The sequence below is a fragment of the Cyprinus carpio genome, chromosome A25 (genome assembly GCF_018340385.1).
Source record: "Cyprinus carpio isolate SPL01 chromosome A25, ASM1834038v1, whole genome shotgun sequence".
Lineage (NCBI taxonomy): Eukaryota > Metazoa > Chordata > Actinopteri > Cypriniformes > Cyprinidae > Cyprinus > Cyprinus carpio.
The window spans coordinates 1575267-1589873 of NC_056596.1; the positions used below are offsets into that span (position 1 = coordinate 1575267).

The window sequence follows — 14607 nt, forward strand, 5'->3', positions numbered from 1 at the left end:
AGGAGTGAAATTGGCCGTCTTTGTGTGTGCAAACGTCACGGGTATAGTTTACTCTCTTAGCCGAGAGAATAGACTTCCTAAATCACCATAACACAAAAGAGCCACAAACAACTGGCAGCGATGGCGACGGCAGACACTCGCGGTCGTGTGGCATCCCGGCATGATGTCATGACGTCTGTATGTGTGTGTTTGTCTGACCATTCATGTGCGGCGACCACATGAAAGCCTTTCCTTCACTCAGTACGAGGAGCCACATCTTTCCGAACACGCTGTTCTTATGGTCCCGAGCCTCATATTGTGACCAGAAGCTCTTTCAATGAGACTCAACGTAACGTACTCAACGGGGATGGACGGATGTGACGTGAGTCAGTGCTGGAGAACAGCTGGTGTGGATAAATCACGGATGTACTGAGCGCAGCGGCTCCTCCGTCACGTTTCCCTTGGGCTGTGGATTACAATAAAGTGGCTTGATGTGATTTACGAGACACGTCACTGTTGAAACAATATTTGTTGACACTGTGGTTTGTTTGAGCAACACGGAGACCGTTGTACGAATCCATTAACCTCAACTATTAACATAATGTGTCATCACAATCCATGGCCTCGAAGCCTGCGATTTGATATAAGACAGCATATATGCTTGTTTGCAGCTATTTTTTTAAGATACAAGCTACTCATAATGTACATGTTTTAAGTAAAGCACTGTTTCTGCACTACTAGCATCACTAAAAAGAACAATAATGACTGTTATCAAACAGGTTTCCGCCATCTTTCTCTGGTCAAACTACAAGCAGTCACACTCTGAGCGCATTTACTTTCATCTATATTGCATTCGAGGTTTACTTTTTTAAATTGCATTCCCTGGAAATTGAACCCATGGACTTGATGTTGCTAGTGCTATATGCTGCTGTAAACATTTTCAGAACAAGCAATAATTTATAGCACCACAAAGTGACAGTGTTTCCAGTTTTTGCAGGGCTAAACCCATAAATAAGTGCTGCATGATTGGACCAAAACTCACATTGCGATTGTTATAATAATAACCTAACATTTCATATTGCTGTTACTTAGATATATAAAAATACTCCACTGGCAAAAGAAATACTTGCTCTATACATGCACGCAACTCAAACGTCCTTAAAAAAAAATACAAATTAAAAATAAAAATCAATTTAATTAACAAATAAATAAATCCTGCTATTGCAATCTATTTCAATTAAAAAATAAAAAATAAAATTTATAATGGAAATATAATACAACTATTTAAAATATTAAAAACATTTATAAATAAATAAAAATAATTACTTAAATTAGTAAATTACAACAACATTAATAATAATATTACTTTTTACAGTACAATAGTAAAATTTAAATTTTTACCTACTACTACTTATAATAATAATTATAATAATAATAATAAACATTTTTAAATAAAAAAATAATAAAATACAATAACAACAGCAATAATAATAATAATAATAATAATAATATAATAATTATTATTATTATTATTATTATTATTATTATAAACTATTACTCTTTTCTTATTTTTTTATTTTTTTAATGTACAAGAGTAAAATTTGAATTTTTGTAATTTATTTTTCACTTGAATGCAATAAACCTTCAAGCTTTTATTTTGGCCGCAGACTACAGAAAGATCTCAAGGTTTCTGTTTAGTTGTCAATAGTTTTAAAACGCTTCTCATTTTAAATCAAGTAAAATGCACACAAAATGTTTGAAATTACAGTAATGTCAAAACAAAATGATTCTGATGCCCTTTTTCTCAAAGCACATTTTTAAGCGAGCACCTTCAGGAGTCTGATTTAATTATCAAACTGAAACATATGAACGTTTAGATTTTATTTTGATTGCTTGTGCACCACAGGTCGCACCACAAACGGTTGTAAAATAAGCTGCAGAAAGAGAATGTTTTATCATCAAAAAATTACATTCCCTTTTAAGTTAACTTTAGTCAACATATCAAGCAGAGAAGAGAGAGTCTTTGACAGGGTTTCTGCAGGTCTTATGAAGGTAAATTCAAGACAATTTATAGAGCAAAAAAATGCAGGTGTTATGATGTTTAATTAATTATATTTTTTAGTGTTAATTTAATTTTTTTACAAATTGATGTAAAATAATCAATCTTGTTTTATAAGAAATTGATCAGTTGAGTTTATGATTAAAACAAGAAGAAATATGGGATATTCCATCCCAAAATGAAAATGTTGTCATTAATCACTTACCCCCATGTCGTTCCAAACCCATAAAAGCTTCTCTTGTCTTGTTTTCTTTGTTTACGAATAGTATTCTCGTCACTTCATAACGTTACGGTTGAATCACTGATGACAGAGGAGTATTCTGACGATGCTTTTCATTCTTTTCTGGACCTTGACACTGTTATTTATTTGGCAGTCTATGGGACAGTCACAAGCCTCCCGGCTTTCATCCAAAATATCTTAAATTGTGTTCCGAAGACGAACGAAGCTTTTAAGGGTTTGGAACGACAGGGGGGTAAGTGATTAATGACAACATTTTCATTTTGCAATGGTGTAACCCTTTAATTAAAAAGGAAAACAAGTTTTCACACCTCATAGACAGATATTTGTTCTTGATTTAACTCTCTGGTGCACTTCTGTCATGTTTTACCAAAACAGCTTTACATTTTGGTTTATCAGATTATTTTTTTTTATGCATAAACTCACTTAATTTTGTTCAATTTCTCAGAAAACAAGACTTAATATATTCAATTTACATCTTGATTTAAGGATGTTTAGATATTTGTACTGGAAAACAAGACAGGAATCAGTTTTTTTTTTTCTTGCAGTGCATGCAACATTTAATGCCATGACTATGAATGTAAGACTTTGTGCTCTGATTTTAGGCCTTAATTTGTGGAAAGGCGAATTAAAACTTTATAAGACCCGCAGAAGCCCTGCTATGAGCTGGATGGTCTGGGAAACACTCTCTTGTGTGTAATTTCCACGTTTTATTTGTGGCGCTAGATGCAAGAAGTGTGTGTGGTCCGAGCGGCCGGGAGAGGAGGTCCAGTCTGTTGCATCGGGATAAATCCCTGGCCTGGGACACAGTCTTCACTTTGCATTAGCTGTATAGCGGGGAATCTAAGCTTGAGTTATTTAGTGAATCGGTTCATTTAAACAAAATAGTTTGACAAAAGATTCATTGAAGTTCCTGCATGGTAACTTTATTTTTTTTATTTAATACGGCTGCTTATCACTCTCCTGCTATCACAATTTATACAAAACTTTTAGTATATATATACATATGTATTGTCTTTCACCACAACTACAACAGACTAACACAGGGTTAATTCAGGATAATTGAGCCACTTCTTGAGATGAATGGAAAAAATGGCCTAATTATCCTGAATTAACCCTATGCTATTTTTCATGGTGGTGCATATATCTACTAATAGCTATATATAGCAACATTAAGTAAATATTAAGCCACAAAAAAGAAAACATAAAATGCAGTGATGAATCAGACTTCTGAATGCTGTTCATGTGATAGAGAATATTTTAGAAGATTGTTTGTTTACTGCATCAATGCAGATGTAAATATACAAATACATTACTGAAGAATAGCGTTTAAAAATGTTATATTTTTACTTAATGTTACATTTTTCTCTACCGATAACCATTCAAAAATAAATACATAAATTAAATAAATAGCTGTTTATTCTGACAAAATTATTTCAAGAAAATTATCCGTATTCAGAACCTTTCATATGACAAAATAAAATTTTATACAGATTTTTTTTTTAATGTTTATTAAAAATGCAAACAGAAGAGCAAAAAACACTAATACATATTATAAAATAGACTTATATAAATGCATTTTGAAAATCAGATTAAATATTGTCTAAAATACATTAAATTATTGCATTTACATATATTTCATTAAATGCAACTATTGAATACAATAGTATAGCAAAAAAATACGTATAATAAAATATAATTATATAAATCATATTTTGCCTTTCTTTGTCATTTGAGGTTGTATAGGGCTGTTCCAGCGGTTATTATTTATATGAAATTAATGGCACAGGTGATTTACTCTCTAAAATAAAATAAAATAAAATAAAATAAAATAAAATAAAATAAAATAAAAAATAATAAAATAAAATAAAATAAAAATAAAAAAATAAAAATAAAATAAAATAAAATATTTATTTTATTTTATTTTATTTTATTAAATTAAATTAAATTAAATTAAATTAAATTAAATAATTCTCTAAACACAAGCAGAACACATTTGTGCAAGTCATTTATAAGTTCATTGTTAATTTTCCTGTACTGAATGTTAGTTTTTACATAAGAATGGAATTATGAATGTCATCATCATTTGTGTGTATAAATCATTCATAATGCCATACTTGCATAACAAATCACATTCAGTTTAGGAAGATTAAGAATAATCTTACATATGACTACCCAAATTCGTTCTGCTTGTGTTTCATGAATGATACCCACTGTTTGGCCTACGAGAAATGGGTTTCTGACTCATTTTGACCTTTTTAGGGGTCTGCACAGAAAATATGACAACATTTAGCTGAAGAAATGCCACTTAGCAAGGTTTAGGTTGCTCACCATTGCTATTTTATCCATTTCATGCACAGCGAGGATCAACTTATGCCCGAGGAAGGGTCTTCGGAGGACTATTTATCTAACCTGAAAGCACAAAATAACAACAGGACATTTAGCTGCCACACGCTGAAGCCAAAGAGGAGCGTCTAACGCATCGGCCTCTGGATAACAACATACAGTATTAGATAATGAATTACAAAATGGCACGGCATTAGCCACACAATGAGCTGGACCAAGCCCACAAAGACTCCTCAGATGAGGGATTAGCAGTGAAAATGAAAGTGTTTCTCTCGACTGTGGTGGTCTGCAGCCCCCGCAGACACTCTTCACTACCGACAGAGACCCGCTCATCCATCAGAACTGATCTCTGACGCATCCAAGGGCCGCAAGGAGACGAGAAGACGCTACGCCAGGAGTTACACAATAAAACAAGACTTCTAACGATTAAAGACAACATGAAACTGCATCCGCAACATATTTGCTGGGACTGGGATCTGGAACTGATAGAACGTATAGTTTGCAAAAATAAAAAATATGTTTGTTGAATTTGTGACCCTGAAGCACAAAAGCAGTGTTAAGTCTCTGGGGTTTATTTGTAGCAATAGCCAAAAATACATTGTATGGGTCAAAATTATAGTTTTTTTTTAATGCCAAAAATCATTAGGATATTAAGTAAAGATCATGTTCCATGAAGATATTTTGTCAATTTCCTACTGTAAATATATCAAAAATGTATTTATCATCAGTAATATGCTTTGCGAAAAAAAAAAAAAGGACCACAAAACCAGTCATAAGTGTCATTTTTTTTTTGAGTGTATATATATATATATATATATATATATATATATATATATATATATATATATATATATATATATATATATATATTATATATTGCAGGACACACACCAGAAGTTTTGAAATATTATTTTTTTTAATTTTTTTGGATGAAGTTTATTCTGCTCATCAAGCCTGCATTTATTTGATAAAAAAATACAGAAAAAAACAGTAATATTGTGAAATATTATTACAACTTAAAATAATAGTTTTCTATAATGAATATACTTTAAAAAAATAATTTATTCCTGTGATGCAAAGCTGAATTTTTTTCAGCATCATTACTCCAGCCTTCAGTGTCACATGTAACATCCAGTCTATCACATGATCCTTTAGAAATCATTCTAATATTCTGATTTATTATGAGTGTTGGAAACAGTTCTGCTGTCTAATATATTTGATGAATAAAAGGTTAAAAAGAATTGCATTTATTCAAAATATTAATATATATTAAATAGCTATTTGGCTATTAGTTAACGTCAGCGGAATAGGACTTTTTTTTTTTCTTTTTTACTTTGTCGCTAGTGGCACAAAATCTCACACTTCACATAAAACATTATCCAATCCCTTAAATCTAACTAATAACCACATCAAACCATCAATTCTACAATGGTGAGAAGTTTTACTGCACTTTTAAAAATGTTTACTTTTACATATTTTTGATGCATTTTTTTAAACGATTAAAATTTATATATTTTGAAAAGGTTTTCTTACAGTTTGGTCTATTATGGTTTAACATTTTTGTGTGGCATTTTAGTCAAATTAAATAAAATCATTGATATGACATGACAAAACAATACTAATTTACTATTCTAAATTTTAAAGAAATTTTAAAAAACTTGTTTTACCTGTTTAGAAATTGCACAAACACATTTCACCTTTCAATAAAAATTTTTTAACTCTTAAATTTAACTAATAACTCAATAAATCAAAACCATAAATGAAGACATTAAAGTGAATAAAAAAGCACACATACATAACGCATCTTTACATTACATGTTATAAGACCCCTTAAAATATAACTAATAAGGAATACCATGAATAAAACAAGTTTTTCACATTTTCAAACTCATAATTTTAGTATTTTTGGATGAAAATGTCTTTTAAATTTAGTATAGTAATTTACTAATTTAGAAATATTTTGTCACATCATTCAATAATTGTATTTAATTTTACTTCAGAAAAAAATGCCACAAATTTAGCTTGCAAAAATGTCAAACCGTAACAGACCAAACTGTATCTAAACATTTTAAAAATGTCACTAATCATTTAAAATATGCATCAACAGTACGTGAACATCAATAATTTCACTAGCCTACCTGTAGGTGGCAGCCTTGAGTGCCTCATAATGACACGCACTCAACTACATTATCCATTATTATGGGTTGCAAGTACTTCAAATTCCCAGAATGCCACTCCAGCAGAGTTTAACACCGAATAAACTGCACTTCAGCTTTCATTGATATAGAATACAAGTGATCAGTTGTAAAACATGACAGTGTGGTTTTTAAATGGAGGTATGACTGGAACAAACATTCCAGCTTCAGTCCGGCGAGTTGACCGCAATGATTCATTGCTAATTGAGCTTGAGACACCAAACCTCACATGTGGCCTTTCAAAGAGAGCAAGTAAAAGTCATGTCCGCTTTCCACTTGTTTAGGGCCATTTGAATAACGCAGCCGCACTTCCCAACAACCCTCGTGCGGTGCGGCGTTGGGGGTGAGTTTACTGGGCGTCCTGGCGCAGATAAACCTTGGCATTTTGGCTATGTGGGCCGACTCCGTTGCCCTTTCCTGCATAACCCATCAGCTAGCATGTCATTATCCAATACTGTGGTTGAGCAACTCATTCCTTGCATTTGTCCCTAGTGTTAAACCTGCCCATTTTGGATCCTGTCATACATTTCCTCTTAGAGCTGGAGTGACCAGAAAACCAGAAATTGCACTGTTTACATGTAAACCTTCAATATCACAACCCACGTAGCCATTGAAAATGACGAATGGCTGTTGGCATCGACCCAGCTTTGTTTTGTGGCATGTGTGTACACGGCAAACGTGCATTTAACTAAAGCTATTTGCAGTCTTCATGCTCTTTAATGGCATTTTAAAATGAGCGTGGGAGCTTCATCGTTTGGAAAGCCACCGCAGACACATTCAGCATTTAGTTCTAAACAAAACAATGCTGGGTGATTTTAAACTTCCTGAAACACTGTGTAAACGCCCTATAACTTGCTTTGCTTCTAGCAAACATTATTGTGCATCATTGCATTTTGAATTGCATCTGAATAATTCATAAAGCAACACAAGAACACATTGCATTCTAAACGTTGTTGCAAAAGTAAGCCATTGTCCATGAATGTGAGCGACTTCTGATTCATTCACTGCTGTAGGTAAATAACTAGGAGAATAACAAAGTTCAGTAAATGACAACATGATCTGCACTACAAACCAGTTTACGATTATGAAAATAAATTTAAATAATATAATAATATTATTTAAATATTATTCCCACATCTCCAGGTCCTACCACCCCCCCCCCCCCCCCCTAACATACGATGACATGCACCAGTCACTTTGTGCAGCATTGGTCTGCTGCTCACTACCTCATTCACCATGGAACTGACGTCATTCTACCACCTCATCAGTCAGTTTAAATAAAATAACTGCTCTTGAGCCCTTTTGTCACTTTAATCAGACTGAATAAGCTTCTTTTTTTTTTTTATGCACTAAAAATCTTTTTATCTGCACTGTTTGTTCACTGGTTTGCACTCTATCTGCCATGTGCCTTGCACTGCTTTTATTTAACCTTATTTTTATATTTATTTTTTTCTATTATGTCTTTTTTACATTCCCTTATTGTATAGTTTTATCTTATATTTTATATTTGATCTAGATTTTTTTAAGCTCTACTGTTAGTGTTATCTGTTTGCACCGGGGGTCTGAGAGTAACGCAATTTCGATTCTCTGTATGTATGTACTGTACATGTGGAAGAATTGACAATAAAGCAGACTTGACTTGACTAATAAATACTGGTTTGCAATATCACGTGGTGTAATAGGCTGTTTTTGTACAACTAAAATAGTGTGTTATGCCACAATAATGCAAGAACGGGTGTTAAGTATGCACATTTGTGTAGAGTTTGTTTCTATATTATTCCTCTAGTGGTCTTCAGATATTTTAGACTGAAAAATGTTACTTTTCAAAATTTTGTATTTTTTTTATTTCATGAGAATGGTACAAAATTTGGTGACTTTTGTGGCACTACCCATATGAACACACAAACAAAATTGTGGGGATGATTAGAAAAGGCTAAGTGGTTTCAAGCAACAAAGAAAAAAAAGAAAAGAAAAAAAACAATGAAAAAGTCACACGTGATCTTCGTGGTCAAAACTGACCTGCATAATGAGAAACATAAAACATACAAAATACAATGCATGATCTACAATGAAGTAGTTATAACATTTGAACATGTGATGTCTAAATATACATCCAAATCCAAAACCTAATAAAATGAATTAATGAAATAAATCATTCTGCTTCTAAATATCTCCTTGTATCCCTTTATTAGGGAAAAAAACAACCCTATCTCACGTCAATTCGTACATATTTGACAAAGGTGGCTAATTCGTATGAGCTCACTTTTTTTTTTTTTTTTTTAATCGTACATATTTTACAAGGTGGAAAATTCATAAGAATTCATACATAGGACCACACCTTTCCCCACCCCTAAAATTAACAGTCACAGAAATTATACAAAACCGTACAAGTGAGATCGTACGAATTCATATGAATGAGCCACCTCCTAAAATACGTACAAATTGGCCGTGAGATAGCGTTGTGAAAATCAGAGTATTTGATTTGTTTTCATTACATCCCTCAAGTTTTTAATGCTCTGGTAAATTTTTCAACTTACACAGTAATTGGGAAACGAGTAAGTGTCAAGCACTGAAACACGGTAATAACTGAAATAATATAAAACATTTTTTCTTATATTTTATTAGTTTATATAGAAATGAGTGGCGCATACTTTAGATGGAATATTGTCTAGTTCTGGTCTCACAGTCTGACCTTTTTTACAAGGTCCAGCTGTTATGTCGTGTCAAGTTATGTACTAGTGCATGTTTCTTGGACAGATCAAACTCACTGTATATATTTATTACTCTACCACAGGAATAGAAGGAACAGTTCAACCAAGAATTAATATTTTGTCATTTACTCACCCTCATGTCTAAGCATCTGATTTCTGTACTAAGAAGTAAATGGCGATATGTTATCCTGTAAAAAGACAAAAACATCACTAAATTGTTTTTTGTAATAGTGGTTATTATTACTGTTTTGTTTTTTTAGTGTTTTGTGGTCATATGATGTGATGAGGCGTCCGTTTGTTTATTTGTTGTTTTTAGGCAGGACTTATTTAGGCCTAAAAGAATACAATTAACTATCACTGTCTCTTTTTATAATACATGTATGTTTATTAAAATGAATTAAAACTGACCCTATGTTATAAAACTTCCCTGAGTTGGCCAGATCCGAACATCTGAGTCAAAACAAAAGATTCACAAAGGTTTCAAAGCTTTATGATGAAGGTGTGTATATGTGTTTTTCTTATTAGTTTATTATTTTTTTTATTAGAATTTTTTGTGGGTTACAGGTTGAATTTTGAATTTACATTTTTTTTTTGTTTTATTTTTATGTATTAAAATTAAAGAGTTTAATAAGAACGGGATTAATAAGAAAAGTATGAGATTAAATTATGTTTTGATTATGTTTTTTTAGCTTTTTTATTATTTTTCAGCGTTATTTTTTCAAGCTTTGTTTGATTATTTGTGTTGTCTGCCAGGCCTGTAACGGAGGATGTCTCGCTGTTTTCTTTGTTTCTGTAACAGTGAGCGTCGCATCCATCATTCAGCTTTAGTATGTGCTGCTCCTTTGAGTCGCTGTATAATGGCCGTGAATTATTCTTATTTTCATAAACTTTGTGTCTGTTATGTTACCACCACTTATTAGAGCCCCAGACATAATTATGACAATGTTTTGTCTCTATAAATGACAAAAGATCCATAATTTTAAACTTCAGAGCCTGCTTTAAAGCCAAAACATTTAACTAAGGACAGACACAAGAACGCAAACACAGATGTTAACGCTTGGCCAATGCAGAGCATAGTTTACCTTGTGTTTTTAGGTTACTGTGCTAAAGTTTCTTTGAAATGTCTATGCAAACTGTTGCTCCACCATAACAGTAGTTGTTCTGACAGAGAAAAAGACAGTTTGTGCTAATGCTCCTTACAGCACCGCTTGCAATGCGTCTTTGTGTGAACTGCAAAGTTTGTATGCTCGTGTTTGTGCAACTTTGCATTCACTTTGCGTTCACTGTTCATGCTATGTTTACATTAATACAGTCTCAGGGAAATTTGTAACCGTTTCTAGATTTCTAAAAATAATTATTTCTAAAAATCACATTTTTGGAATCATACAAAATCACCACTTATGTTTTCTCATAAGACTTCCAATTTTCTGCTCAACTTTACGTCAACTTTATGTATTTGTGAGGCATAACCTCACATGGACAAAAAAAAAAAAAAAAACAGATATTTATCCAAAGTATTTCCATGCACAAAAACGGAAACGAAAAGATGCTTTATGTTCGCTATCGCACCACTTGCAATACATACTTTTCTTTTTGTCGTGTGAATTACAGAGTTTGCATGAAGTCAAGTATGTGTATAAACTTGCATTTGCACTCATATATTTTTCACTGTTCTACTTTACATTTTGGCAAACTGTTGGCTAATTTGCATGAATTTGTTTTTTTTTTTTGTCTAAAAATCTCCCATTTCCATACAAATCGCATTGTACGAATGCATGCGAAATCACGATCTCGTAAACTAGTTACGTTTTCCCACAAGATTTCGGATTTTCTGCTCAAAACCAGCTTTATTTATTGACAAAAAAAAAAAAAAACATATTTATCCAATGTATTTCCATGCATAAAAGTGGCCTCGATCGGTTTATGCTAATGTTCGCTATAGCAACACATTCGCAATGCGATCTTTTCTTTTTGTCGCGAAGTTTGCATGAAGTCAAGCGCATGCAAATTGCATTTGCATTCACATACTACTTCTATTCATGCTTTTTACATCAACACACTCCAGATTGAAAACTGATTTACATTTTGGCCAATTAATGGCTAATTCGTATAAGTTCAAACACTCTCTTTCATATGTTTTCGTACAATCTTCTTATGCCCCACTGACATTTAAGTTTAAGGGTAGACCTTCATGCTTACTTTATTTCCCTAAAAATGGCAAGAATTTTTATGAAATTTTCTCATGAGATTGCTAGACAATAAACTATGTTTCTGCACTTTATTTGTGAGGCTCAAATAAAAACAAACAGTTATTTATCTAGTTTAATGTCATGAAAGTGGCCTAGTCTGGAAATGAAAATTTCAGATTCAATGTAATTTTTTTTGTATGCTTTCATACTAAAAACTGATGTTTGTCACCTGATTTGAGGGTAAAACAGATCTGGACCACATTTAGCTGTGGTGTGAGTGTATAAACCCTTTTCCTGACTGTATTTAGTCATCTACAGGTGTGGTCAGACAGGTGAAGCCCCTGGTTTCCTGTGAGCACCGTATTGAAGCTGGCAATGAACAACGTCACAAACGGAGTCGTTTCTCACAGGAACATCATCATCATTCATGTGTCCGAGTTTTGGTTTTAAAAGCATCAACATCAACCTTTCAGTTTGAATATTTTAGGTGTCCATTTATGAAATCGCAAAAGCATTAGCATGCATCTTTCTAAATGACTTCCCATCCTGATGTACACACTGCAGAAATGTGAGTTCTCCAGATTGAACATCTTCAGATCTCGAAGATGAATTGCCTTAAGGACATGATACTTTAAGACGTGTATTTTCAATATAAGTGTATTCTGTCTTACTGCACTGGCAGATTATGTCAATTGTTTTTAATGTGCTTATAATTAAAACAAGTGAATCAATCTTTCAGTGCAGTAAGACAATGTACACTGATACTGAAGATACATTATTCAAGAAAAAACAAAAAACGTAACGTCTTATGCAGTGTTGCTTCTCAAGTAAATTTATTTTGTTTTAAAAATGTGTCGATATTTTAACTGGAAAATCACATTTTCTTTCAGTGCAATTACACTGTTTTTAATATGCTTTTGTCCAACTAAAGTTTTACAAGAGTAACATGTCTCACTAGTACTGACAAGAAAGATTCATGATGGGAGTGATACCGTGCTTTAGACACCACTATGTTTTTGGTGGAATAAACATTATTTGCTGCTCTGAATTTAATTGTAGAATGTAAAGCATGTTTTTGCTTATTTCCCACTGGTTTCCTCTTCAGCTGCCTTTGGATGTGGAACTGAAGGCGTTTCTGTGAGCTCATCCTTCACAGGGTTTAAAGAAAGACAAATGAATATGGAGTTGACGACTCGACACTGATTGTATGCTTGTGTAGACAGACTTTGCATTGCTTAATGTATTGAATGTATCACCATCTGTGTCATTAAAAATTATTTTTAGATTTCTACTCCTTTTTTTTATGAAGTCTACTGTATTGTTTTGTGTATGTGTGTTTTTATTGGAAGTTTTCACAAAAATGTGAGATTTTTGTGAATATTGTTATTATTTTATCTCATTTTTTTTTATGTGTAGCATTGTATCAGTATCTCAGCAATGGATGCTCTGCAGTGAATGGGTGCCGTCAGAATGAGCAAATGTCCAAACAGCTGATAAAAACATCCCAATAATCCACCAGTCCATCAGTTAATGTCTGGAGTTGCATCATCACAAATGTTCACAGAACTCTGCATGTTATTTTTCCTCATATGAAACGTTTTATTAAAATATATGTAAATAAATATTGATGTTTATCACCATGCATTAATGCATATCACATGAAAATGGGTTAATGTTTACTTTTCACTAGATTTTTACTTCTATTAGGTTGAAATGAAAAAAAACACACACACTAATAAGTAATTTCAAAGCAAATACAGAAATACTGAGAGAAATCGCCAAGGCTGAAAAATACTGAGATATTATTTATATCTTCCAGCCTTATAATTCGTTATTAGTTTGTACTGGAATACATTTTTAGAGTAACCTTCCCATCTCTGGGTAAAGTATGCACGCAACTCGAAAAGTCCCCGTATAGAATTAGGTGCCCTGGTAAAAATGAGTAATTCAATTATTTCACCAGCTTATAATTTGACCATAATTTGCTCGGGTTGATTCAAATCATTAGTAAATCAAACTTTCCGTGTAACTTGGCTCAGTCGACTCCAGAAATGAAAGGACATTGGTTTTACATACTGGTCAATTTAAGACCTTAACGCATGCCAGGGAAAGCCAATCATTCCCACAATCCTCTTGTTCGACTCGCTATGGTCATGCCATGCATTGATAGATCGAACTAAGTGCTCTTCGTTCCTCAGCAGTGGAAACTTGGTCACAGCGTTCAGAGGGACCGGGTGAATGGAGCCGTTTATGACCACATCCCTTTTAGTGCGCGGCCACTGAACCGAGACTGTCTTTCCTCAACGTCAGGGGACTGAAGCGGGCGGCCCAAGCTCATTTCAGCAGATGGAGAGACGAGTCTCAGCCGTAGCTCGCTCATGACCGCTGCGGTCAAAAGCAGCGGCTTTACAAAGACAATGGAACAGTGAGGGAACCATTTATCATGGTTTAACGTTCCTCTTCTGTGTGTCGACTGAGGTTTACCGTCACAATACACGCTTTGAAGACAGAAAAACTGCCTCTAAATCATTAATGCATGAAGAGAGATGCGATAAGCACTAAAAATGACAATATATGACAAAGAAAAGCATAATATGAGACTTTACAAGACTTAGGGAGCCGTTCCAATAATTCTCCTAAGATTTTGGTCAAACTAAGGCAACAAGTTTTTGTCAAAATGAGGTAGGTTTATATGTTGAACAGGAAAAACATCCAAGATGGTGCAAAAAGTGAAAGAAAAAAAAAATTGTGAATTTATATTTTATGGTTCAAATATTGTTAAGTTAGACAAATTAGGTAAAAAGTTCTGTGAAAGCAGGATGTTTTCACTCTTTCCACAACATGACTGTAATGTGTTCTCAATGCTTCCAGAATGTGAATTAGCCGAGGC

The 14607-nt window shown here is 33.1% G+C and overlaps 1 pseudogene; it reads left to right on the forward strand.

The window, feature by feature from the left end:
• LOC122134525 overlaps window positions 1-12167 on the forward strand; it is a 47167-nt pseudogene extending 35000 nt beyond the window's left edge.
• The last annotated feature ends 2440 nt before the right edge of the window (window positions 12168-14607 follow it).